The 27,650-nt window shown below is 41.4% G+C and overlaps 1 protein-coding gene across 1 annotated transcript in view; it reads right to left on the reverse strand.

The window, feature by feature from the left end:
* The window catches only part of LOC119500673 (protein kinase C-binding protein NELL1-like), a 384,179-nt gene that overhangs the window by 252,190 nt on the left and 104,339 nt on the right, over positions 1–27,650 (reverse strand). The gene's annotated exons all lie outside the window — the stretch shown is intronic.

Raw genomic sequence — 27,650 nt, forward strand, 5'->3', positions numbered from 1 at the left:
CCAACACACTGTGTGCATGTCCGCTCCCTCACGCCCCCTCCCTCTCCCTTCATGAGCAGAGGCTTGCTCTCCTCGAGCATGACAGCCAGTCTCGCCCCGTGGCCCTCTATAACACGGTATTGATATCTGGACCTGGGATGTAGGCTGGATTAACTAACCCGACTCCAGATAGACAGACAGACACAAACATGCTTTGGCATCAGCAAGGCAAACATCCTCAGCGTCATTCAGCACCATTTTTTTTTTTTTTTTCCCCAATGAAGCGGTCTAAAGGACGCTGGTGAGCACGGATGGGGATGCCAGAGAACAACTTGTCAAGTTTTCTCCTCCCTCTGCTCGCACTAGTAGGAGAAGGAGCACTCAAGAGCAGCAAGATGATTTGTCTCGATTTCATCTTCATTGAGGGTATTGCATTCAGTTATTTAGTAGTTTGTTTTGATCTCTGACAGAGGAACTGCAACAATGACTCACGGTACTACACTTCAAAAAACAGGTAATAGTCATAATGTTGAAGAGTCGGCAAAGTGAAGAGGAAATAAATAATCATGCAAGATAAAACGTATTATTAGTATTAAGGGGTGAATGTCAGCAGCTGGGCAGGTGTTTGGTTAGGTCATATCTCAAGACCAATCTCGTTTGCATGCTGTCATTTTTTAGGCTTTCAGCATATACTTACTGCTCCATTAAGCAGCATTTTTGTTATTATCACAGAGTGAAATGACTCCCTGTAATGTAAAAAGTGCTGCTATAATCCCCGCAGCTCTGTAGCTTCCAAAGGTTTTGTCAGCTTTTGGTTTTTGATTTGCCTGCACATATGGTTGACTACTAATAGCTCTCACCAACCCCCACTATAAAACTACGGGCAGCTCACGCAAACTACCTGCACCGAACAAAGTGAATAAATCGTGAATACAACGCATGTCAATAATTTGACAGGTGGAAAGAAAATGGGCTCTATTGGGATGCCTTTATGCCCATGTTTCTGCTTCATGTGAAATGTAAGTTACATTAAAGTTACTGCGAGGAACTTTAGTTTTGTGTTGGTTCCTGTAGACAAAAGCGGTAGTGTTTCTGAGCATTTCAGCTCATTTTACTGCAGCAGGGTCTGACAGAAAGCACTGTGCAATCCCGGTTCTGGTTCTCCAGTGCCCCCCTTCCCTCCAGCGAGCCCAGCAATATGGCCTGGGCGCAGATCTCTCCACCAGCCACCTCCCGCCGGAGCTCAGGCTGCAGGTCGGAGGCGGAGGCGTAGCCGGATCTGGGTCTGTCCATGGCAAGCTGGTTTGCTGCCGGATGCCCAGCTGGAGTCTGAGTTGCTGGAGTCTGAGCTGAAGGAGTTTCTGGTGAACCTGCGTGATTTTATCAGATTTTTCACAGAATCTGATCCAGTGTCACTGATGACAAGTTTAAGAATAACTATACAGAAATAGCTAATCTTCTTGTTGATGGTCTTGTTTACTGATGAAGGTCATATAGTAATACAGTATTAAATTGTATTGTATTGAAATTGAATTGACTGTTTCATAACCAGATAAAAGTTCCTCACAGTAACTTTAAATGAGTGCTTGCTTACATGTTAGCTCTAAGAGCCTAATAAGCTAATGACATTAAAGGAACTCTATGTAAGTATCAGAAATTGCTTGTCAACAGCGACACCTGTGGCCATTAAGTCAAAAAAGTCAGCGTCCTGTTGCTCGCGCTCGCGCTTGTGCTCGCTCTACATAGACATGAACAAGCATTGCTCAAAACAGTGAGGCGACACACGTGAGCTAAAAGCACAATATCACTCTATATTTCACCTGCTTGGCAGTAATGTTAGCTGACCAGACGAAGGTCTCTCCATGAATCAATGCTGATCCTAGTGTTGGCTTCTCCTGCTTCAGCCTCCCGACCGCCGTCAGAGGGAACAGGGGAGACACCGGAGTTTTGGTCGGAGACGATAACGTTACTCGCTCCGGAGCCCCATTTATTTATTCAGCAGCAGGAAACATGACACGGGAAACCTCTGTTGGTCTGGGGGAGCTGCAGCATATCTCCACAAACGTCCACTGTACATTCACTAGATATTCTCGGAGCTAAACTAACTCTTCTGCAGTGTGGAGTGTGTGCGCATGCACGTGAGATGTGGAGCGAGAGAGCGAGTTAGAATGAGCGCAGTGTGTGAGTGAAGGCAAGCAGGCAGGCAGGGGAGCAGAGACTCTGGCCCTGGAGACCAAAGCTACGGTCTCCCCTGTGTCTTATGACCACAGTCGGGGGGCTGAAGCAGGAAGAGTTAACACTGTTTTGCAAGATGGGCTTCACTAGATAGAACTTTGCGGTTTTGGTGCTTCCGTGTAGTTTGTGTTGGAGTCTGAGTCTGTACAGCGTAGCCACACGCAAGCGCACATGGGACACCGACCTGCAATGATTTACACGTCTAAGAAGTTACAAACAGTACCTTTAAGAGTGTACACAATCCTGATCAAATGAGACATTCACTCTGTAGATCATCAGCCTCAACCTGCGCCTATACTGCATTTGTTTGTGACGGATATATCAAGTTATAACTGTCAAAGAAAGAAAGCTATAACTTGTAGACGGTGTTTGGAAAATAAAAAACATAGACAAGATCCATAAGTTAGTTTCCTTTAATGCTATAAAAAAAAAGCAATTTTCCTCCAGCGAGAGAATGAATCAAGTACAAAACAGCAGCAGAATTTGTCATCTGAGTCACAGTTAGTCTCTTTTATGTTTCTAAGAGAGAAAAACAATGCCACGGCCACGCATGAATAATTACGGGTCTGTTATTTATATGCACACATTTTCAAAATAATGTTCTTTTATTTCTTTAATTTATGTTTTTTCCTAAATAGCAGCTTGTTCATTTAAAAATGTTGACATGTGCATACATTGTGCTTGATGTGTAGGTGCTGCAGTGCAGCAATGCTGTTTATTCTGTAGCCGTCTGATTTCCCCCCCCTGCTGGGCGAGCTGTCACTGCAGTAGAGAATGTAGAGGTCATGTGATTATACTCTATTTTGTCTTCCCAACCAAACCTTTCTGTCTTTGCTTCCCTCACCTTCCCCTCTCAGCAGCAGCTCAGCGGTGGTGAAGACCGGGAGTTTCACACAGGGAATATTGGAGAGAGCCGAGCGCCGAGATGCCAATTAGAATAGCGATGTGCTCACGGGCATATTTGCACGGTCTGACACCACAGGCCGCAGCCATCAACAGCTAATTATAGAGGACATTCACCAGTCAACATATAGTATGATTAACAGAGCTCTTCTATCGCCGGGGTGCAGGATCCAATGAGTAATAGCTACAGTTTGCAACCCAGAGAATAGAAGGGGAATGTGAATAAATGCAATGAATGTGTTGGCAACATTTTAAATTCATCCTAAAAAACAAACAAAAAAACATTGTCTCACTACAGTGATATCTACTCCTGCAGATAGTTTTGATTTCATTTGTACCGGTTTCGAGATTTCTCTTGTATTTTGGGTGAACTGTCCCTTTAAAAGTTAAAATTATCAAGAGTTTTAAACAATCTAACTCTATTTTTGATATTTATGGTCAGCATTATTTTTAGCAATAGCCATTCAATGTTCAAAAATTACATACCCATGCATGAGGGATTCACAGGAAATGCAAGGCCATGTAAGTCATGGTAAGCTGACAACGTAAAAATCACAAAGTCACGTCCATATATCGTACGATAAGTCGCTAACTTAAAAACGATTGAGGTCATGTCCATATATTGTACAATAAGTCGCTAACAGAAAAACGATGTTGGCCATGTCCATATATCGTACGATAAGTCGCTAGCGTAAAAACGATTGAGGTAATGTCCATATATCGCACGATAAGTCGCTATAGTAATTGTTGCAACAGGCCTACCACCATCCTCTTCAGTTTTGTGCAAAACTACCTGTGCCGTGTGCAGCATGAAATCAGATCATGGTTGCTCTTAGCTTAATGAAACAAGGCCGATTATTGACGTAAATTGACGACATATTCATCAACACAAAATGAGTAAACAGATACACAGGTTGTTTTTCTGCTATATTTCTGACAAAACAACAAGTGTCTGCTGCCCTTTAGAATCCTAGGACCTGTAGGACACTTACTGTCTTGACCAGTAACCACTGGTGTCATCAAGTCAACCAGGACTGAAATCTTAAGGATTATAACTTTAATGTTGGATTAACAGGCTTTGCCAAATCCCTTAGCATCTACTACACAGTAGAAAAAAACATCAATAAAAGCTTGTTGGAAATGGGAGTGACTTGCAGGGAACACATGATACAGTGGAGAGAGATGAACCAGACTGATCACTCCATCCTGAACCAGTAAAATAGGGCAGCACTGCTCCACTTTCACACCGCTCGTCTTCACCTTTATCAGTGTGGATGGGAGTGAGTGAGAGAGAGAGAGAGAGAGAGAGACCCTCATCTCGATACAGGAGAAAGAAGCAGGCAGGTGTGGAGCGACTCCGCCATCATTCATGTGAATGGAGGCTGAAGCAAAGAGAAAACCCTGAGATGAGGAAAGTGCTGCATTACGGCCGGCTGGAGCTGTGGAAGCACCGTATGGCGGCGAGTGTATAAATCCACATCTTACTACATAACACATATTTTGTTGACAGTCCACTTCAATAAGCTGCCAGGCCACCTCGTTTCCACCGATTTACTGACTGAATTGAATAAACTACATTTAATCTTGGGCGGTCAGGATTTCAGCAGTACTGGCTGGCTGTTTCCCAAGTTTGTCTTTAAGCCAGCGATAAGAGCAAATACATTAAAAAGACTAAATAAACACTAAATAAAGCCACTAATGCCATCAAAAGCCCCGTCCATCTAACTTAAGGATTACATGTCAGAAAATTCGAAAAACCGACAGCTTTCATCTTCAAAAGTGAGACACAATATTTAGCTCTTTGGCAGCCGTCATGGCTTCCCTTCAAGAGAACAATCTCAATCACAGCCTTCATTATTTGCTTTGCCAATATCTGTCGGCCACACTAAACCCCAGACCACTTCCAATTTTCCACTAGTTGAGCTCGAGACATTTCCTGTCATGTTTGTGTCTCTCCTCTGCCAGAGAGATGAAGACGGGATTCAGGAGTCGAAGTCCCTTTTGAGTCACTCGCCTCGCCGTGGGACAAAATTCTCAAAGCTCTCCGTTTATCCTCTGCCAAAAGCACAGGCTGAGATAATGTCGCGTCACTGAAGGCGGGTGAGAGATTACTGGTTATGTGACAGGAAGCTAAAAAAGAAAGTCCTGAATGCTCTAAAAATGCTCCTAAAGGTGTGTGTAACTAGGATTGGGCTTCGGTGGCAGTTTATCAAACCTGAATCTGTAGAATCTTCTTGTGAAATCTGAAAACATTCACAAATCCTTTTGCATATCAATTCAGATTAAGTTGATTAACATGAAGCTGAATACCATATTTAAGAACTACAACTCAAAAGATTGGTTTTCAAGGACAAAATTCAAATTTGACCAGATTGACAACATATCTGCATAATTTCTGTTTGCAAAGACCAATAGCGTTGCTGTTTTTGACCGGAGGGAGACAGCAGTATTGATATCCTACATATTCATGAATCGAGGTTAATGTTATGAGCATAAAAATATAAGGTTACTGTCTACCGGCGGCCCCCGGGGGACCTGCGTACCGCTGACACCGCAAAGAGCTTCAGAGAGCGGGCGGGTGTCAGATCTGTTCAGAGCATCGGAACAAAAATACAGACTCATCACTAACAAGCCATGAAGCTATATAACTATATACAGTATTAAGATAATTACCTCCACCAAGGCCAAAGGCCTAGGAAGGAGGTTGTGTTTTCACCGGCGTCGGTTTGTTGGTTTGTTAGTTTGTCCGTTAGCAGGATAACTCCAAAAGTTTGCGATGGATTTCAATGCATTTTTCTTGGAGGGGTGGGGTGTGGCACAATGAACAATCCATTAGATTTTGGTGGAGATCCAGGTCAGGAATTTTTTTTACAGATTCCGATAAGACCTCTGGGTATAACACATGCACAGTGTAACTGATGACGCATTGATGACGCATGACCCCGCCTCTTTCCCTCACAGAGAGAGACAGAGAGAGAGCGGGGGGGGGGGGGACGACGACGACTGTAGATTCTGCGTTTTTTCACATTAAACTTGGTGGAATTCCAGTTGAGTTCGACCAAAGCACACTTGGTGATTGTTGGAAAGAGTAACGACGACGGTTTAGGTGAGTTTTAAGAATGTCGCCATATGCGACCCAGACCACCTCCAATAGCAGTGTGAACTTGGGTGCATTCACACGTGTACTTAAAGATGTCCACTTCTGATCGGATCACCCAGGACTCATGTCAGTGCCAGGTATGAACAGGGCCTTTAGGACTACCTTAATGTTTTAAAGGTAAAAATCGTACTTTACTGCTTTGTACAAAAAAAAAAAAATGGTAAGAAAAGGTTATAGATCTGATTAAAACATCCAGAAGACTTCATGCTAAAATAAAAAAGACAAGCGAGGTAAATGTTTTGATAAGCTTGTTAGATTCAGGGCTTAACCAGTCCTTTGAATGTTATCCTATTTGAATGAAATCCAAAATGGTGCAGCTAACAGAACCCAGCCCTATGTGGAAGACTAATACATGGTGTCATTTCTATATACTGGTCTTCATCGGAGAAAATGACCACACGTCCTCCAAGCTTCCAAATCGTCCGACTCTTCCCCCTTTAACCCTAATTATTCTACAGCACCTGCCTGGAAGACTTGAGCTGATATCAGACGTATTCATCAGCGTCTTCAATGGACCCCTTTCTCGGTCTTCTAAATGATGGTATTTACTGCAATAAAATTGGACTTATTATAATGTTATTGTCGGATTATGATCCCATTGTATTTTGCCTTTTTACAGGTTTTTTACAACAGCTTTTGAGTAAAGGATCCGTCATCATCAACTTGTCAGTGAAAAAAGGCTAAATAACGTTCCGAACTTCCAGGAAAAACTGGCATGGCCATTTTCAAAGGGGTCCCTTGACCTCTGACCTTAAGATATGTGAATGAAAATGGGTTCTATGGGTACCCACGAGTCTCCCCTTTACAGACATGCCCACTTTATGATAAAATATATTTTTTTAAAGCTAAATAAGGTACCTGTGAGGGTTTCTGGACAGTGTTTGTCATTTCCAATCATAAATATATACATACATTTGCATAAAGCAGCATATTTGCCCACTCCCATGTTGATAAGAGTATTAAATATAAGTCTCCCTTTAAAGTACAATTTGAACAGATAAAAAAAAAAGTGTGATTAATTTGCGATGAATCATAATTAACTATGGACAATCATGCGATTAATCGTGATTACATAATTTATTCGATTGACAGCCTTAGTTCATATTAAAAATAAAACTTTCCCCAAAATTTGGGGTAAAACAAATTCCTGCTGTAGCTGCTCGTGACAACTACTGCATGATCAACTAAAAAAAAACGGTTACAGTTAGGGAAAGATCAATGTCTTGGTTAAATATTGAACAAGTCAACAGGTCTTTACTTTTTCAATATAACTGAAAACATAATATGTTCCTAGTCTTAACCAAACCATGATCTTTTCCCCGAGGTGCTTTTGGGTCCTGAGTTTTGTACATAGGACTTCAGTGATGGGCGAGACACACCACCTTATGGACTACAAAAAATGTTTCCTCCAAAACATACTTGGAAAAAACATTCAGGAGTCTATAAACATCATTTCTAGGAGACAGTGTTGTTTGATTTCACCCTTTTAAAGTGTCTTCCTTCTCTCTTAAGTCCTAATGTTTTGGGAGATTTTTTTTTTTTCTTTCTTTGTCTTCTTGAAGAGCTCAAGCTGCATCAGAAAGAAAGCCCACTGAGACACTTCATGTGATATCAGGCTGTAAACACCAACTTGACTTTACTGTCGGCACCTACTGAAACAGAAGTAAACGGCTACATGTGGTCTTTCAGATACTAAGCCTAAACATTCATCATGATACCACTCAGGTGTAGCACACAATCCAAAACACATAATACCCATCACCTTGTTCAAATGTGGACCGAAAGAGAGTGGCTCTATTGTGAACAAAATGTTCAATAATAACCATGAGACAACCTTTCCTTTGTGAATACAGATTATGCCCTACTAATTATAATGTGGTCAGAATAATTGGGTTGATTCTCAGCTACAGTCCATTTGCTGAGATTGGATATAAATTCCGGCTCATTAACGTGTGAATCCACGTGTATAGAGAGAGCCACTGATCAGCACTGTCCTTGTGCTAACATACAGTACATTCTGTTGTTATTAGGGCTGTCAATCGATTCAAATATTTAATCGTGATTAACTGCGTGACTGTCCATAGTTAAATCACGATTAACCGCAAATAAATCACAAATTTTTTATTTGTTCAAAATGTACCTTAAAGGGAGATTTGTCAAGTATTTAATACTCTGGGAGTGGGAAAATATGCTGCGTTAAGCAAATGTATGTATATATTTATTATTGGAAATCAATTACCAAAACGAAACAATGACAAATATCATCCAGAAACCCTCACAGGTACTGCGTTTAGCATAAACAAATATGCTCAAATCATAACATGGCAAACTGCAGCCCAACAGGCAACAACAGCTGTCAGTGTGTCAGTGTGCTGACTTGACTATGACTTGCCCCAAACTGCATGTGATTATCATAAAGTGGGCATGTCTGTAAAGGGGAGACTCGTGGGTACCCATAGAACCCATTTACATTCACATATCTTGAGGTCCGAGGTCAAAGGGACCCCTTTGAAAATAGCCATGCCAGTTGTTCTTTGCCAAAATGTAACTTAAGTTCGGAGCGTTATTACGCCTCCTTCATGACAAGCTAGTATGACATGGTTGGTACCAATGGATTCCTTTGTTTTTTTTTTTAGTTTCATGTGATGCCAGTATCTTCTTTCTGCTTTAAAAAGGAACCCGCTACAACAACAAAAATTGCGTTAATGCATTAAAGAAATGGCGTTAAAATGAATTTGCGCTAACACGATATCGCGTTGAGAGCCCTGGTTGTCATACCTCTAAATGTGTCTACCTATGTATAGTTACAATCCGAGCCCAGTGAAATCTGTAACCAGGGAGCTATACTAAATAAATCTGACGGAAAAAGATTCATCCATTTACACCTCAACTCTCTTCCACCTTCCTATGCAGTGTTAGGGGTGTTACAGAACAGATCATGAGGAATAGTAAACAAGCCTGTCATCACCGGGGAATGTGTGTGTGCATAATTACATCCAGAGGTGACACTTCTTTGACAGCAGTGGCAAATGTGTCATGCAGTATATAGTCCTTTATAAGCATTACAGACGTTCGCAGTATGTGTGATGTGTTGAGCAGAATTAGAGTTCATTAGATAATGTGTATGGCGGTTTCCATTGTATCTCATACGCACACACATTCACATGCCAGATAGTGCTATGAAGACAGCATGTCAATGTACCAAACAGGAACAGAAAAACAAGCATACTGTACATTTTCTGCACGGAGCTTTCAACCATTAGGCCGAAGTTATACTTTCTACGTCTGCCGACCCTCACAGACATGCGACGTGACGTACTTTTCGTCATCGGAGGATGTAGGCAAAGGCTCAGTGGAGACATCCACATACTGCCAATTTGTTGTGACTGCACAGACTTGTCCCAAGCGGACAGTATTTAAACTGAACTACTACGCAACCGTAGTGTCCGCAGCTGTCCGTGTATGTGTCCGTTTGGGACTATAACCGAGACTTTAGATATCAACTTGATTTTAGGTATATTTTGTGGGGTTTTATTTTTATTTTTTATATCTTTTGGTCTGTCCTTTTGTATGTATATGTGTTGTACCCTGTCTCTTTTTGTTTTCGTGAAGCACTAAATGCACAAAGCACAAAAATGCTACAGAAATACCAACACAGTCTCACGGCAGTTTGTGAAATAGCCACGAATTTCAATCTATTTGATTTTGTGTACAAAGACACAAATTTCCCTTTTTTAAAAACGCTCAACATGACTTACAAAAAAGTATATTTTTTTTACATTTCTTACGAATGTCCAGCAACACGTGGCACACCTGTCAAGTTCTGCTCCAGTCTTTTCAAATTAAATTACTTAGTTAGGTTTCGGAAAAGATCATAGTTTTGGTTTAAATAACCCCAGAAGTGGTGTAACTTAAAGGCAGGGTGGACGATGTTATTCAGTAACCACTATTTGTTATATTGGTTGAAATGGTCTTACACCCCGACAACGATCCCATACTGATGAGCTCTGAAAAAGGACCGGAAAAGAGCCGTCATCTGTAGCTGCTGTAATCCTGTAAAAACGTCTACCAATCACTGCCTCGAGGTCCGCGTGGAAAGAACCAATAGGATGCCTCCCTGCCTCCCTGCTCGTACTCTACCCTTGGCATGCACCAGCCTGATTTCAAAGTGCGTCGCTGCCACACATTTACTGGAGAATGAAAGAGAAAACTCCACCCTCTCCGCTCTGTGTCTGTGAAGTAGTTACGATGCGGCGGTGCTCGTGCATGTGTGTGGGGGGCGTTGCATTAAAAGGAGCCCCAAGGGGAGGGGGTGGGTTTAGACGGAGCTCCTGAGGCGATGCTACTTTCAAAAAAATAACATCGTCGACTCTATCTTTAAGTACAGACGGTACGTGACAAAAATATTTTTTTAGCTTTAGGAAAGGATAGTGGTTTCACGGACTTCTGGTTTCACACGGGACACGAACAGCGGTCTCCTGGGGGGAAGTTCTGCATTTTCTGACCCACCAATCCACTCCGACCTCCTCCCTACGAAGCGTTCGCCGCTCTCTATCCTTCCCAGTTCACGATTACGCGAATTACATAAGTGAATGAATTACACAAATACATAAATATTGATTTTGTGATGACCATCACGAAAAAATGGAAAATGTTTTGTCTTCGTACACAGATCAATACATTTAGTTTTGTGACTATTTCATGAACTGCTGTGCGACTGGGCTGGAATACATGCTTATTTAAATTTCCTGAGTTGCGGGAAATCCTGCAAAATGATTAAGCTTTTTCTATTTTGTGTTTTTTTTTTTTAAAGACAAAAACAAGCAAGAATGTATCTTTAAAGTTCCAAAGACAATGGACTCTATTTTCATATTTTTGTTTTTTGTCCTAACCTTGACTCACCCATCTGTGTGGGGTTTCTGTGTGCCCAGCACTGCATGCTTAATTATTGGCACCATCCAAACAGTAGATACATTTTGGATGCTGATTTAGATGCATGTTTAATGCGGAACATCGATAAAGCAGTTTACCTTAATCTCTTAATTACGGCAATGAAGTGCATGCTGAATTGTTGGCACCCTCCAACCAGTAGATGCATTTAAATCAGCAACAAAAATGTAGGTTTAATGCAAAAATGATGATAAAAGCGGTCTGCATTTACCTCTAAATTATGGTATTTGTTGTTCACAGCTGTGTAATACTGTGTGAAAACATTCTCCTTCGGTTCATTAAATCCCTGCAGCCATCTGAGCAACAGAACAGACACGTGTAATAAATCTGCATCAGTCAGAGTTGAGAATTAAGGCTCGATTTAACAGTCACAACCGCATGATGTATTCCTGTTAAGGTAGAATGGATCCATTTGAAACAATAGACTTCCTACCATTTATGGCAAAGCGTCAACATCAGACTTTTGGGTAAAGCCATGTTTCTGTGAGAATGAAGACATCTGGGGAGGTTTATCCAAAGTCCAGTTTACTTACAGTGGGGCGCATGCTCTCGATGTTTAATGCAACAGCCGGCAAAGTTTAAACTCTTGACGTGTTTCAAGATCATCATTAGGGCTTGTTATTGCTATGTGCGCTGTTAAGACAGACGTGGGGAGATACTGTAGATAAATAAGGCTTTTCAATGAAACTCCATTAAGTCTATGCAGAGGCTATATAACAGTATGTTTTGTTTTATATAATATAATCAAGCCGTAGCAGTGCTCCTCAGTAGAGCTGAGACGATTAGTCAATTTATCTGTTAGTCGATTGGCAGAAAATGAATCGGCAACCATTTGGATGGGGGATTAAAGATGCAGTGGGTAGAAATGGAGCAAATAAGATTAAAAAAAAATTGTACTGTACTGTCTACCTGTAAAATGAGAAAGTTTGTGACCCGGCAGCCATGTTGAGAACAGTTGAGGAAATATCAAGCACTGCTCACCAGCGGAAGCACAGCCAATAGGAACGCTCCCTCTCTCTGAAATGACCTGTGATTGCTCAAAGTCTTCCGTCACAAGCTAGATTTTCTAAAGCCTGAAAACAGAGCCATGAGGAGGTGCAGAAGTCTAGTTTTCTCTCAGAACACTAGAATTACAATATGCTGAAAGGTTATTATGGAATTTTTGCCCAGTGATGCCAAAAATATTCTGCCTGCTGAAGCTTTAAACATGTATGTCAAACAAAAAAAATAACCATAACATGAAGATGATAAATTGTGTTGTGGAAGTGGAGCAACGTCGTGCCGGTGTTCCTTCTTACTCTCGTCTGTCCTCGACTTCCGTGGCAGCACTACCGTATATTCAGGCAGCTGTCACTGCCGCTCTGCAGCGTCTACTTCTAAAAGGGCATCTGTCTGTCTCTCTCATGCTTCTTAAGTGCTGCGAAATGAATCAAACTGTACCAGCTCTACTCAAAAACTGGAGCTCCTCCACCCACAGAGGTTGAAAGACGCCGGCATTCTGCTCCGAGATGGCAGGCCTGCGATTTGAGTCAATACTCCCATTCATTGTTAAATCCAGTCTTGGTCGTCTTTCAGTAAAAAAAAATTAAATCCCTAATGGATGAAATGTGGGCAAGATTGGATTTTTTTTTTAACAACACATGTTTTTTAAACATCTTGGCAGCGTGCGGTGCAAAAAGAACCCAAAAAGCAGAAAACTAACGGAAAAGAACTAGAGCATCCCCGCTGAAAAAGGCGAGGAAACTATTGCCTGAAACTAGAGCATATCCTAATAGGATGGCAGATGTATCATGTTTAATGGATAAAATGACCCAAATTCCTTTACCCCCAGCTTGGTGCAGGGGATAGGACTGGTTTTACCTACAGTATGTAGATGAAGAGTCTAATGTGGCTTCGTCACCCAATTCCCAGAGGAACTGTACGCCTGCTTCCTCTCTGTCTCACATATCTGTAATAACTTCACCTCCACAATGACCTTATCTGTTGATAGACGCTCCTGTCCTTTACTGATAAGACACAACTACTGCACATATATTCTGGGGAACAAAAAAAAAAAAAAAACAGGAGATGGAGAGGATGGCAAGGTGTGAAAGTACGCTCGTGTATGCATGCGAGTGTCCCCTGGGTCTCCTTGGCGCAGCGAGCTCCTGCTGTCCTCCTCCTCTTCCTCCTCCTCCTCCTCCTCCTCCTCCTCCTCCTCCTCACTGCCACCAGGGCCCGAGCTGGGGCGTCTGCCAGCGTGATGTGGGTTGGACCCCGCTGAGCTCGACGCAGGGAGGCTACAGTAATGACACACTCCATCACACCTTACACAAGACGGCAGTGATCCCCAGACACAAGAAGGGCTATTAGGGAGGACTAACAGCCTCCAATCTGCTCTTTAAAACAAAGTCAAATACTTGAGCAGCAGAATGATGGCGGCTCAGCCAGGGCTAATGACGGCACAAGGCTGACAGCGTTCACGCCAGTGAGAAACTTGCTAAGGCAGAGCAGGAATATAACGACACATACAGTATACAGAGAAAAAACAAAACACTACATCACAGCCATGTCCCCAGTTTGAATCCGATATGGGGATCTTTGTTGCATGTCATCCTTCAGCCAAGTATGACTATTCTGTTGTACGAGATTCGAATCCAACGGCCATGTTTAGTGCCAAAGCAGGAAGCAGAGAGTCTTTATATGAAGCAAAGCCAAAAAGCAAACTTGAGACTTTCGACCACAGAGCGCAGTGAGAGTTCTATAGCCTGGTGTTACAGGAAGTTACTCTTTAATGTTGGGTGCATCTGCTTATTACATGTCATACTAAATTGTTCAATTATTATTGCTTTCTGGAAGTTGAATTATGGGAAACTACTATATGTATCTTTACATATATACTGTGCTGAAAGCAACCGTCTAAAATTATGCTGCAGATCCTTCTTTGTGGCAGTCAATACAAGTTATGCAGGTAGTGTCATAGGGCTGGGTATCGCTTAAAAAATTACAACACCAGTACCAATACCAGTACGCTAAAAGTGATACTGATACCAATAGAGTACTTCAATTTGATACCTTTTTGTTCTAGTTCACTCGATACCCATCATGTAAATGGAAGCAATCAGTTGCATAAAATGCCACCACCGCCGCATTTATTTTTATCAATTAATTTGTAGTATAGTTAGGGCTGGGTATCGGTACTCAATACCTTTAAAAGGTATCGACCGAAACAACCCAGTGCCAAGTAGTATCGAAACTTCTTCAGTCAAACGATACAATGCATCCAACCATCACCGTGAGCATTCTTTGATTTATTACGACGTGTGATTGGCCCACTACCACAGCAGCTACAACAACCCATAGAGCCAGGATTGCCTGTCTGCACACGGCTCTGAACACGGAGATGTCTGAGCTGGCGGCTGGCGGCTAGCAGCTAACGGTGCTAACGTTGCTTTAAGCACTAACAACTGCAACAACTGCTGACAGAGCTAACACTTGACCTGGGGGGTACCGGTGACATTGCGATCCTACAACTGTGGGTCGGGGGACGGTGTTATCAGCGGTAACCGCTATATGAGCACTACATAGTAGCGGTAGCAATTTGCTAGCCAGCACACACAGCTTCCATTCACATGATGGGTATCGAATGAGGTACTCGTTTGGTATCTGTATCACTGGTACTGGTATTGGTGCTGGCATCGTAAGCGATACCCAGCCCTAAGTATAGTCAAACGTTTTGGGGGCATCTCGGCATGCTAACCCCGTCAAATACGCCGCGCTCGACTTCACCAAACCACAAACTGTATGGGTTGTAGCTGCTGCGGTATGGTGGGCTAATCACACGTTGCATTAAACTGAAGCACGCTTGTGGCGATTGACTGCAACAGTCGTTTTTTTTTCTAGATCTGGGTACAAAAAGGATCTGATGCAGGTGTCCTTTGACTCAAGAAGTTTCAATACTACTTGGTATTGGGTTATTTCAGTCGATGTCGAGTACCGACACCCAGACCTACTCATAGGGTAAATAACCCGTCACATACTGGCTGAACTGAAAGTTCAAAAACATTGTCATTCGATTTAATCCAGAGTTTTACAGAATCATCCAGTCCAAAAACTGTCTAGTGATAGAACTGAATCCCCTGATCTTTCTCCCCATGTTTCCTGTCTGTCTTGCTATCAGTTGAATGTAAAAAGCCCAAAAAAATAATCAACGGAAACGAGAGAATATTATTGATGTAATAAACAGTGGGGGAAAAAAACCCCAAGCTGATTAGCACCAGATTCATTCACATGATAATTACCAGTACACCACTCAAATCAATTTCAGGTTAAAAAATGCACCCTGATTGAAAATAATGGGAATCAACAGTTGCATCAGCGGAACGTCAGGCTTGCAACACTGATGGAAAATCCCAGTCAGATGGTCGAGGTCTCTGTGTGCAGCCTAACCCGCATGACGAGCACATTATAGAAAATCAATTGGGAAAAAAAAAATACTTTACCACCACTACTCATTGACATTTAAAATGTTCCTTCATTAGGCCGGCTAGGGCAGGAGGAGTAAATACTCGCTGAGACCTGCAGCCACCCATTGATCTAAATGTGGGGTTATTCTGCTGGAGTTGCCACATTGATTAGAGACCCACGGGCCACATATAATTTCCTCCTGTGCTTTCATTATGCTCCGTGTCTTGCGAAGCTGTGACAATACAACCACCCGGTCAAACAAAAGAGCCTTTTCAGGTCAGAAATACCAACTGCATCTCGGGCGCAACGCTTGCCAAGGACAAGGGCAAATGTGTCAAGGTTACAGAAAGCATCATGTGGCATTATTAACCCGATTTCGACTCATTATCATTCTTTGTGGCGCACACTCCTCTTCGCCGGGGCGTCAATGATCGGGTAATGAAATAATGAATGCTCGCTGCTCCGCTGAGCAACACTGGCACTGCCCTTCACAGGAAATTAAAACGTTACACCTGAATTGCTCATTTGGGGTAACATTTCTAGTTCTTCATGCACGGCTTAACTTTGACTTGGACCTGTCCATGCATACCACTACATATTATACCATATATTAAAGAGGACATCTCATGCTCATTTTCAGGTTCATACTTGTATTTTGGGGTTTCTTCTAGAACATGTTTTAAAGGGTGCTAAATGCAAGATTGGGAGCATTTATATTGCCTCCGCATGGCTTTCAACATGGCGACAGCCGAGCCAAAGACTCATAACTAACGGTGCTATCAGTGAAAGGCAACACTGCTGACAGAGCTAACAGTGTTTACCTGAGGGGGAACCGGAGGGTCGGTGCTACACTTCTGCGACAGCACTGTCGATCAGGACGGCGTTATCAGCTGTAACCGCTGCTTGAGAACAGCAACAGAGCGGCGGCCGTGAGCGAGCCAGTGGGGCACGCTCACATGCACAAACACGCACTAAAAGCATGCACAGCCGGCCCGCCTATGTCAACAAAGCAAGGAGAAGCTCGGATTACAAAACACACACACAGATGGAGAGAGACTTCATTCTCTGCTCAGGTAGACATTACTACTCCATATCTTTACACAGCAAATAGTTGTAGGATGCTATATTAATGCCCTGGATATCATATGGAGCACCTTTAACGTTCAAAAAGCATATCATTTTTATATATGTCTGAATATACCTGTATTTATGGCTGTCACAATAACAGCAATATTGCAATACCGCGTTATTGACAAGCGAACCGCAGGGGATGGCAAGTAACCGCCACAACCGCTATGTTAATTTTGTCTTTTTTTAATTCTTTACAACGCGTACAGCATTAACACTATGCTACAAACGGCAGCAGCGTGACTTTGGATGAAACGCTGCACTCGTCACATTTACCCAGCCGTCCAATCACAAAGTAGGAGGGGCGGGTCAAATACCACACAGACCAGATCCTACATTTAGGCTACAAGTGCTGAACAACAACAATGGAGGAGAAATTAATACACCCACCGGCAGGCCCATCCTCTCCCTCCCTATGTGCGTCAGCCTTCCCTTCTGCGGACATCCCATATCATAACAACCAGACGCTACCACAGAGTCTCCGCAGAAAAAAAAAATAGCTGCGCCTCATTGCCCTTCTATGTTCTGCATTTAACAGTAAACAATAGCCTATTTATATAGTTTTAACACTGTCATCTTTGTCATTTAAAAAGCAACAATATACGTAACATTTAATGCCTAACAACACAACTAATATATATAGCACTTAAATCAGGATAAATTAAGTCATTTTGCAACAAAAAAAGGCAATAGTATTGCATATCGCGCTGCTGAGCCAATCATTGTCACTTCAGGGGAAATTACTTCAAATGTCTGAATGTTCCGTTTTAGCGCCTGTCTCTTTAAGACCCCTTCCCGAAAAAGCCCAGTCTTGGGCTTACGAGAAGAAATATGGCACACCTTTGCCAAGGTAGTTCTCAAGCTGTGGGCGATTTATTCTAATGAACCTGCATGTGACATAGGAAGGGGAGCCAAATCTGATTGGCTTGTTGAATCACATGTTTTCTGATCAAGGCAGTCTACAAAAATCTGACCGGGTTGTCTTATTTCGCAGTTTGTGGGTTGGTAGGAACTCAAGATACCCAAATGTATTAGCACAAGCACTGGAAACGTGAGTTTTCATAGTATGTCCCCTTTAAAATATTGAGATGTATTATGGAATAGCAATGGAAAAATGACAAAGATTAACGACTGTAAGAACAATGGACAGAAAGAATCAGATGAAGTTTGGCTTCACTGCAACTTCATCATTATTCTAATGTTCCATTCCAGTCTAACAGCCTTGTTCTTGTCCTAATGATAGTTTTGGCCCGGCTGATGAGCTGCTTAGCAGGTGAAAAAAAAGAAAAAGGAATGTACCTTCCAGCTCACTGGCTTCTTTAATGAGCAAGGCAGAATGTCATTTTCTGGCTGCTGGACACAAAAGCAGTACGAGTCGAATCATTACGAGATCTTTAAGGTGGAGAGCTCCCGATGTCTCCCCTCCTTCATTAGCCAAGTGTGTAATGAAACCGACAGTATTTCATAACCTACGTTCGAAATGTACACTTGACTGTGAAACGGAACGGATGTTATCATCAGCCCTACAAGACATCATTTAGAATACATAATGTTGATCTTCATAATGCAGGCGCTCTAGAGGAGTAGAATAGGGTCGGAAGTATTTCAGATGACTGTGAGGCTCGCTGAGCCATCAGTCTTCTTCCTGACATCCATGTGCACATTAACAGTGATATGGGAACTGTAAAATGAGCACTATGGAAAAAATAATGTGCATGAAAAAAAAAAAAAAAAAAGATAGAGCAGACAGCCAGAAACAGGGAGTCTGAAATTGAAATAATTTCATGCATTGCAGCCGTGCTCAAATGAAAGCTTCATGTGACCTGCTCATGTGCTGAACAGGTAAAAAGTCACATTATCTGGAACACAATCTTCACAAAAAAATATTTTTGTAATACCCATCATTTATAAATGGTGAATTGATGTTAATACAAATTGTATTAATAGTTATTTTACTGTTAACACCCATTAAATGATAATTAATGTTTACTAATTATAAGTAATGCTATTATTTATTTTTAGTAGTTATTTTAACAGCTTATTATTGCATATAATAAAACATTTTATATACTATAATAATCACGTGTTAATGATTACGAAATTATTTGTAAATCTTTTAAGAAATTGTTTTGTAAAATATATATAAATATTACATGGATAGATATTTTTAACACTTTGTTAATGGTAATTATTATTTTTTTTTTATTGCAAGGCAAAAGACAATGCATTAACAAAACAACACAAGGACGACAAGAACAGTGAATAGAGGCTAGTTACAACAATTTTGCCATGAGATGTGAGAACCAGGTGATGCTGGTGTGTGCGTGTGTCTGTGTGCATGTGCGTGCATGCATGCATTCTGGGGTGGAGTCTATAGGGTGGATATATGGAGAGAGGAGAGAAAATAAAAAAATAATAAGTATTAATGTAGTTAACTAAGGGAGAGCATAGGGAAGGAACTAACTAAATAAATAAATGAGCAAAGAACAAAATGAATGTAATAATAATTATAATAATAATACTAACAATTATGATAATGATAATAGTAATAACAATGGGGTTCACCACCCCGTCCACTGACAACGAAGCACAACGGGTCCACCGTCAGGAACCTCCAAAACGGGTCAGCAGGGTCAGTCCAATAATTGTTTTTTAAAACCGTCTATAAACATTATTTGAATGTTTATTATAGAGCTGGAACTGATGATTATAATACCTTATTAAATGGTCAATAAATACATTGTAAGGTATCTATAAACATTATTTGGATAGATAGTTACTCATTGTTAATGGTTAATAATTGGTTTTTGGTCCACCTATCTATGTAATGTTTAAAGATGTTTCACACATGATTTCTTAAAAATGTACAAATCATTTGGTAATCATTAATGAATACTTAATATAGTATAATATTTTATAATTTTTGCAACAATAAGCTGATAATAAAAACTTTACTAATGTAATCAGAATGTAATTGTTATCGTCTCCAGTCAACTTTGATATAATATCGAAATTTATAAACTAATTATTTCATATTACATAAATTAATGATAAAGTAACAGAAATTATAGCATTACTAATAATTAGTAAACATGATTAATTATCATTTCATTGCTGGTCAACAGTAAAATAACTATTAACTAAGTTTCCACTTCACCATTTATAAATGATGGTTATTACAAATTGTTACCAAAATATCTCTTCAAAGTTTGTGCTCATTTCACAACATTTTATCAGACTCTGTGTTGCAACAGCCATTAACACTGATAGTCAGCTGTTTTGAAGACTTAATTAGGACATCATTCAACACAACCGCCACGATGGAGAGAGAGAAAGAGGATGAAAGAGGCACCGGGGAGAGCTAAGACATTTAAAAGAGATTGTTAAAGCACGTCTTCACACCATAACTGAAACACAGACCGCCGCAGTGTGATTTGTAAAATGTGTTCAGAGTGGCAATGAGCAGTGGTGGGTTGAGGTTCAAAAGGAAATAAATAAATAAACACTGGCTGGTGGCAGTTTATTCCTGATGAAACCAATAACAGCCCCTCTTTCAGCCACAAAAGCAGCTTGTTAAGGCCACGACTACATCTTAAATATTGACATCCCTCCGATGATTTATGGGCCAAATGAGATGAATAATGTAGATCAGACTACATTGTTAGTCAAGCGTCTGGTTAATGCAGGCCACGTAGACGCCTCTTCATTACCATGTCCTCATGCTGCTCAAGCATCTGCTCCTCTAACTGTGGCTGAACTGAGTGTCCACCGGCCTCTATCGGTCATCGTGCAACAGGTAGTTTCAAACAAGCGTTCTGATTGGTCGAAGACCCTCAACAGTGCTGATGATTCCAAACACAGTTAAGAGGAAAAATTGCTAATCTGGCACAGTTTTCTGGTTCTAAGTAGTCTAACTAGAACATCACATTTTGAATTGCCAAAAGAAATATTAGTTCTGATTAGGGCTGTAAGAAAATATCAATACACAAGTATCACAATATTCTGTTGTGCGATACTGTATCATTTCCCCCAAAACACTATTTTCAATTAACCTCTTAAAAATTTAACGGCCCGGCCGCTATTCGATCTTTCGAATAGCGGCAGAATATCGCCAGATTTTTGCCAATACATAGCCCAAGTTTTGATTGGGATCAAATGTGGCATCTTGTTACCGTTTGGCCCAAAGGGTGAAGGTTTCACTTCCTATTTCGTCTTACAACTTTAACCCTTTCACAGTGTGTTTTCAATTCATGAAAGTTAATTGTAACATTTTTGGCGCTTAAAAATACATTATTCAGCATTCGGTTGTACTTCGTTCCATCCTCTGCTGCCACTTCTGGTTGCAAAAAAAACAAGATGGCGACAAAACTCAAGCCTTCAAAAACCGTAGTCCACAAACCAAATGGGTGACGTCACGGTAACAACGTCCACTTCTTGTTTGTTGTCACAAACCAAAGTATTGAGCAGATAAAAATGTCAACCTGATGATGACACTAGATGGAAAGTGAAGGGATCACCAAAGCTGTTACAGTTCATCTTGAGAAGTGCAAGAATGTCTCTACCAAATTCCATGGCAATTCATTCCATAGTTGTGGAGACATTTCACTCAAAAACCACTAATGTCAGCTCATGATGGCACTAGATGAAAAGTCAGAGGGTCGCCATAGTCGGTAGGGTACATCCTTCTAGAAGATATGAATATATGTACCAAATCTTATGGCCATCCATTCAATAGTTAGAGATATTTCAGTGTGGACAAAGGTGGTGGGCCGACCTGCCGACTGACCAACAGACCAACACTGCCGTCTCTAGAGCCGCCATTGGCTAAAAACAACCATATAACAGATGCAAGTGTACCGTATGCCCTCTGCATCACTCATATCCTTTTTCTCTGGGGTGGTCAATATCGTACAGGTCTAACCATCACCACATGTGCCCTGTAATGACTCTGGGGGATCCAGAGTGGCGGAAATACTCGGCAAGTTTTTAAAAATCTGTAACATTTCCTCTAGGGACATTTATATTTTACTCTGTATTAGACGGCTGCTTCACTCTAAGCAACAAGGCTAAATGCAGAGTTTCTGTAACCGCCACTGCAGAGGTTCAGACACCCCAGCTGATGAAGGTGTATCAATAAACCTCTGTCTTCAAAGTCTTGACCTTGAATAATTGGGAAATAAAGAAAAATCGTATCAGAAGTCAAGCCATGGGTGCAAAGTGAGGCATGACTAACAAAAAGCCTCTCTGAGCCTCTGACTTGACACTAAACTGCAAAAAAAATTGTAAATGAGGCACAATTGTTATTCAGTTATTCAGCTTGTTATCCATAAGTAAAGCTCGTCACTGATGAGTGTGCAAAGCATGCTGTTGTGACACCTACGTTCTCTCGAAAACAAAAACATCCAGCAGAGAGAACACAATAGTGTACACACAAAATAATGTGTTTTTAACATAATCAAATGAGCTGCAGCCTCACATACGCCAGACTGGAGTAAAAAAACAAAAAAAACAACCTCTGATGCTTTGAGAAAAATGTGAAATATTAAAGGATAAATTATGGTTTATCACAACCAGAATCCTATGTTTTGTAGTTTTAAACAAACCCCCAGGTTAGCCAAACTTAATACAATCGTCAGTTGTTAACATGCAGTACATCACAGTTTACAGACAGACTTCCTGGTTCAACTTCAACTGACCTACCGCACTTTCCGTAGTTGTAAACACACAGATTATCTGCAATGAGGGAATATTAGTGACCCGTATCTTAATGTCGGGTTTAACTATAAAGTGGTTTAGATAATCTGGGCTTGTTTACAGTGTAACCTGTCCGACTGCTCGCATTTCTTGCCCCGCCAAACTTCATTTAGCTATGTGTGTCTGTGTTTCCAGATCTCAGCAATATAAAATTATAAAAATAATGGCCAAAACTATGGAAATAAGATGTTGAGTAGAAAAGTTCAAATAAGCTTTGTAGATATGATCTTAAAGATAGGGTTGATGATGTTGGAAAGCTAGCATCATTTGAAAGTAGCATCGCCTCAGGAGTGCCGTCTAAACCCACCCCCTCCCCTCGGGGCTCCTTCCAAGGCAACGCCCCCACACACACATACACAAGCACCGCCGCATCGTAACTACTTCTACTATCTAACTAACTACTACTAACTACTATCGTGCTACTTTTGGCTGACTTTTCTCTTCCATTCTCCAGTAAACCTGCGGCGGCAACGCGCTTTGAGTTCAGACTGGTGCCTGAGTGTAGAGTACAGGCAGGGAGGCATCTGATTGGTTCTTTCCAAGCGGGCCGCGAGGCAGTGATTGGTAGACATTTTTACAGGATTACAGCAGCTACAGATGACGGCTCGTTTCCGGTCCTTTTTCAGAGCTCATAAGTAATGAATCGCTGTCGGGGTGTAAAGACCATTTCAATCGATATAACAAATAGTGTAGACTGGAGAACATTGTCAACCCTGCCTTTAATTAACAATTAACAATTAACAATATTGACAAAGCACACTGCGAAACACCTACAATGTAAGCAAAACTGTTCAGGTTTAGCAAACAAAGGTTTGCATAACATACTGCTACAAAGTAAAGGAAACAAAGCACTGCATCTTTCTCACATACACACACAAGAACACGTGCAGAGGAATATTCAGGGTGTTGTTTGGGCTGAAAGCCAAATGAACATCAGTGAACTGAGCTCTCTCTTAGTTCGTGATCACTTTCTCAGATCTTTGTTCTAATATTCCTCCTTGTCCAAGACTCTCTCTACCAATAAATACAAAATTCTTCTCGTGTCTAAATCTCGCTTTAGGTTAGACATAGCAAATATACTCAGTGAAAACAAAGACAGATGGAGGTATTTTAATAATGCCCACTGTAACCCTTCTGTGTTTCAGTAATTATGGACATTGTGTTGTGTATCATCTCTGTTGGATGTTCCTGTCACAGGGAATGTGGCTGTGCACTAATCAGGGTAAAAGCATGACCTACGGATGAGCTAAATAACTGGATACCATTTTTGTCCAGAGCTGTCTCCATGACAACTGAGGAATTCCATCCACTAAGAAAGACTAAAATACAGTTAAAAGCTCAGGAAAAAATGGTGCCTTCAAAAGAAACTCGTGAGCCCGTGTTTACAACATGGGAAGTCGTGTACCCGATATGCTTGGCGTTCAAGTGTTTAAGTCGTGAAAAACACCGCTGCTAAGCAACGGCAATATTAACGTTGCTGTCGGCGTCTAGAAGCCACAGAGGCTAACAGTTTAGCAAGCTAGCAAGTGGGTCACATGGCATAATGACAAAGGAAAAAGATGAGGCCGTTGGGAACATTTTCCTCAGATCTATTATAAAATTACAAAGAATAACAATATACGACTAAAGTTACAACATATTCACTTATTATGCACCGAAAAATGACAACGTCAACAAACACGTCACAAGTCGTGAACTCGGCACTTTCAGAAAAGTTCCACTTACGAGGTTGTGGATACCACAAGAGGGCGACGTTCATATGGACTCATCTCGTAAACACGGTAAGCAAAACCCCATTTGAAGGCATCAATAGATAGTAACCTTTTTACAGATTTACATTCTCCCCAGAGGATGAACCCTTTCCATTCTGTATGTTGCACTTTGCTCTGTCAGGCCAGCACTACTGGCAAGTCAAAGATGTCAGCGTCATCCGCTAGATACAGTATCTTATTAACAGATTACATATGTGGCTTTTTCCATTGGCACTTTTGGGCGCGCCGAGTTAAACTACGGCGCGCTGATTTGTGTATAAATTATCAGTTTTTGTGTGCCGAGTTGTGCCACGCCGCGCACAAGATGGACCAGTTCAGCTCTCAATACTTATTTAGCTTTCAAATCTCTGTGGTTTGAAGTTTAGTTTCTCTCCTGCGTCCTTGTTTGTACTTTCAGATATCTGCTTTATTTTACTGTTTCCCTTTCAGCTGTATAAGAGTCATGTCAAGTTGCTGCTGATGAAAACTAGGAGTGTACATCTTTCCCTCCTTAGACGGTTCAATACGCATCTCAATACATGGTCTGCGATGCGGTACAAAAACGATAGTTAACCATGTAACGATTCGATACTCTCCCCTTGTAACATTACAAACACACACACACACAAATACCTCACTTTCTTATCACATCCACGTCACACACAAACATAACATGTAAAAAACGGCTCAAGTGGATCTATTTCTGACTGTATCGATTTATGACGGGCGTATCGATTTTTGACCGTTTCCCCGAATAATTTGAGTCGGATTCAGAGTTTTATATCGATGAATCTAAGACTCTTGTATTGATTTTCTGACACATATCGGTTAGTCGTTACACCCTTAATAAAAACCTAACATTTCTTGATTTTGCTGCTTCATAATAAAAGCTTTTAAAGATCCAAAACTATGTGTTTTTCCAGGGAAATACACACAGCCCGTATTCAGAAACTCTTCATTTGATACAAGCGGTCAGGATTTTTGTCCATTTGTGATGTCACAAATATACAATATTTAGACCATTACACAGTTTTAAACGTAAAACAATCTAAACGTGTCCCAGTTGATTCTTGGTTTCAGTGTATGTGAATAACATCTACTGACAGGAAGTACACATGGACCAAAGTTGTTGCCTAGCAACACAATTCTGTTGCAATTCCATCGCAACTCTGTCGTAATGTGCTAAAACGGAGCGTTTCAGACAGGGTAAATACAGGCATATTCAGGCCAACAGTATGAGGAAAATAAAGTTTTTTTTTTAACATTACAGCATGTAAACATGTTCTAGTAGAAACACAAAATACAAGTATGAACCTGAAAATGAGTATAATATGGGACCTTTAAATACCAAAAAAACAAGGAATGTATAGTAACTGAAATGTGTTCATCACCAAATTGATGGAACTTTGTTAGCAGCTATTCTTCAAATAAAAGCAAGTCTACTAATACTGCAGGGAGGAAGAGTACAAGCAGCAACAATAACAGGGGGGACTTTTATTGTGAAGAATATTGGAAATTAAATGAGTTTATCCACTGTTTTACAGCCGCTCCTTTGACCACTAGCCATAACCGTGGTTTCACACACCCTGAAGCGGGTAGCCCCGATGTAATGGAGATGCAAAGTCAAGCCAAGCCAGCACATGTGTATGGAAAAGGGACAATAGTTTGCCGAGTACATTTAAAGTGCCCGAGGTGGTGAATGACCCTGTGACCTTTCTTCTAGCACCACCTTCAGGACAAAGTTTAGACTTTAGACCTACTGCTGAGTACAGCTTCACTGTGTTGTTCAATGTGTCAGTGTGTTTTCGAACAGCGTGTGCTAGAGGGGTTTTAGCTTTGTGGTCTTGGTGAAAAACTAATTCCTGCGTACAGTCCACTGAGGGAGAGAGACCTGGCAGTCAGAGAGCAACGGAAAGCGAAAAAGAGGGTCGAGTAGATCTTGAGAGGGGGGTTGCTTTTGTTTCCAGCCCATTTCTGTGCTGCACCCCCAAAGGAAGGAGCCAACAAGGAGAAAACCTGTTACTTTCAACTCAACCCTGCTTGAAGGTTGGCTTTCATAACCACATCTAAAGATCACAAATGCAGCAGAGCCCCCGGTTTAAACTGGATGCTAAATAAAAAAAAGCAGCACAGGAGAGGCGAAGTAGCGGGAAGCAGGAACTGAACGGCGCTGAGGGGCAGCGAAGAGCCCCGACGGGAAATACCAGCCAGACTGCACATGAAATGACCTTCTGCATGTACAGGGGGACGACCACGTGGTTGTAAGCGACAGGCAGAGCCAATGTCATTACTGCGATTAGCTATTCAGGTCCAAAACAAAGAGCCGACTCGGAGTGTGTGACGAGGGAGTATGTTCTGGGTGTCTGCCACTAATTCAATTAGCAAAAATTTTGTGATTGCAATTACATACTACAGTTATGTAAGCGTCTGACCTTGTCTAGGCTCCACGGTGGCACTCCTGCAGGTAATATCACACAGAAGCATGCGTGGGAGAGAAATGACCTACAGTAAGTAGAGTATGTTCCGATGAAATGCATTTTGAAAATGATAGGTGGAGGAGGAGGTAGAGGACTGAAAAAGCCATGGACTGTGAGCGAGGCAACACACTGCAGCCATCTTCTCACTCCACACATCTGAATGCAATAACATTTTGTGTTCCATACATATCATTATTTCTAAATGTCCGTGCTGTTCATTGAAATGCTGCTAAAAATGCTGCGGCAGCAAAACAGGAAATTAATTTTTCATCCGGTGAGGTGAGTCGTAAGGTTTTTTTTTCTTTCCACAGAGCAGCAGCAGGCAGGCAGACTAAACAGCAGTTTTTCTTTCTGAATGTCAGTGACTTTGACGGTTAGTCAGAAGTTATTTTGTAGAAGAGTGGAAAAAAAAACAAAGCCGAGGTATTCTGACCTCAGACTTAACAGCAGGTCCGGGTCACACCGGCATTTCTGACCGCAAAACTGGAATCACTATGATCAACAACCTTGTTGAAGTTTGACACCCAACTTTATGCACTTGATAAATAGAAAACTATAAAAAAGGACCAGTGTGTAACAATTAGGGGGATCTATTTTCTATTGATCTATTGAAATGGAATATAATATTGATAAATATGTTTTTTTTTTTTTGTGTATTATCACCTGAAACTAAAGCCTGGACACACAGCCCGCTTCATGCTCGCGTGACGGCAGCGTCGCATGTTGTTTTTTATTTCGGCGTCCATGTTAACAGGTTAGAGTGGACACACTGCCCGCATGAGACGCACGTCAGACGCGCGTCTATTTTATAGAATAGAAGGCTCGCCTATTTTACACGCGAGCCGCTCACCTCTCGGCTGCGTGTCC

Source organism: Sebastes umbrosus, chromosome 2 (genome assembly GCF_015220745.1).
Source record: "Sebastes umbrosus isolate fSebUmb1 chromosome 2, fSebUmb1.pri, whole genome shotgun sequence".
In the NCBI taxonomy this organism is placed as follows: Eukaryota; Metazoa; Chordata; class Actinopteri; order Perciformes; family Sebastidae; genus Sebastes; species Sebastes umbrosus.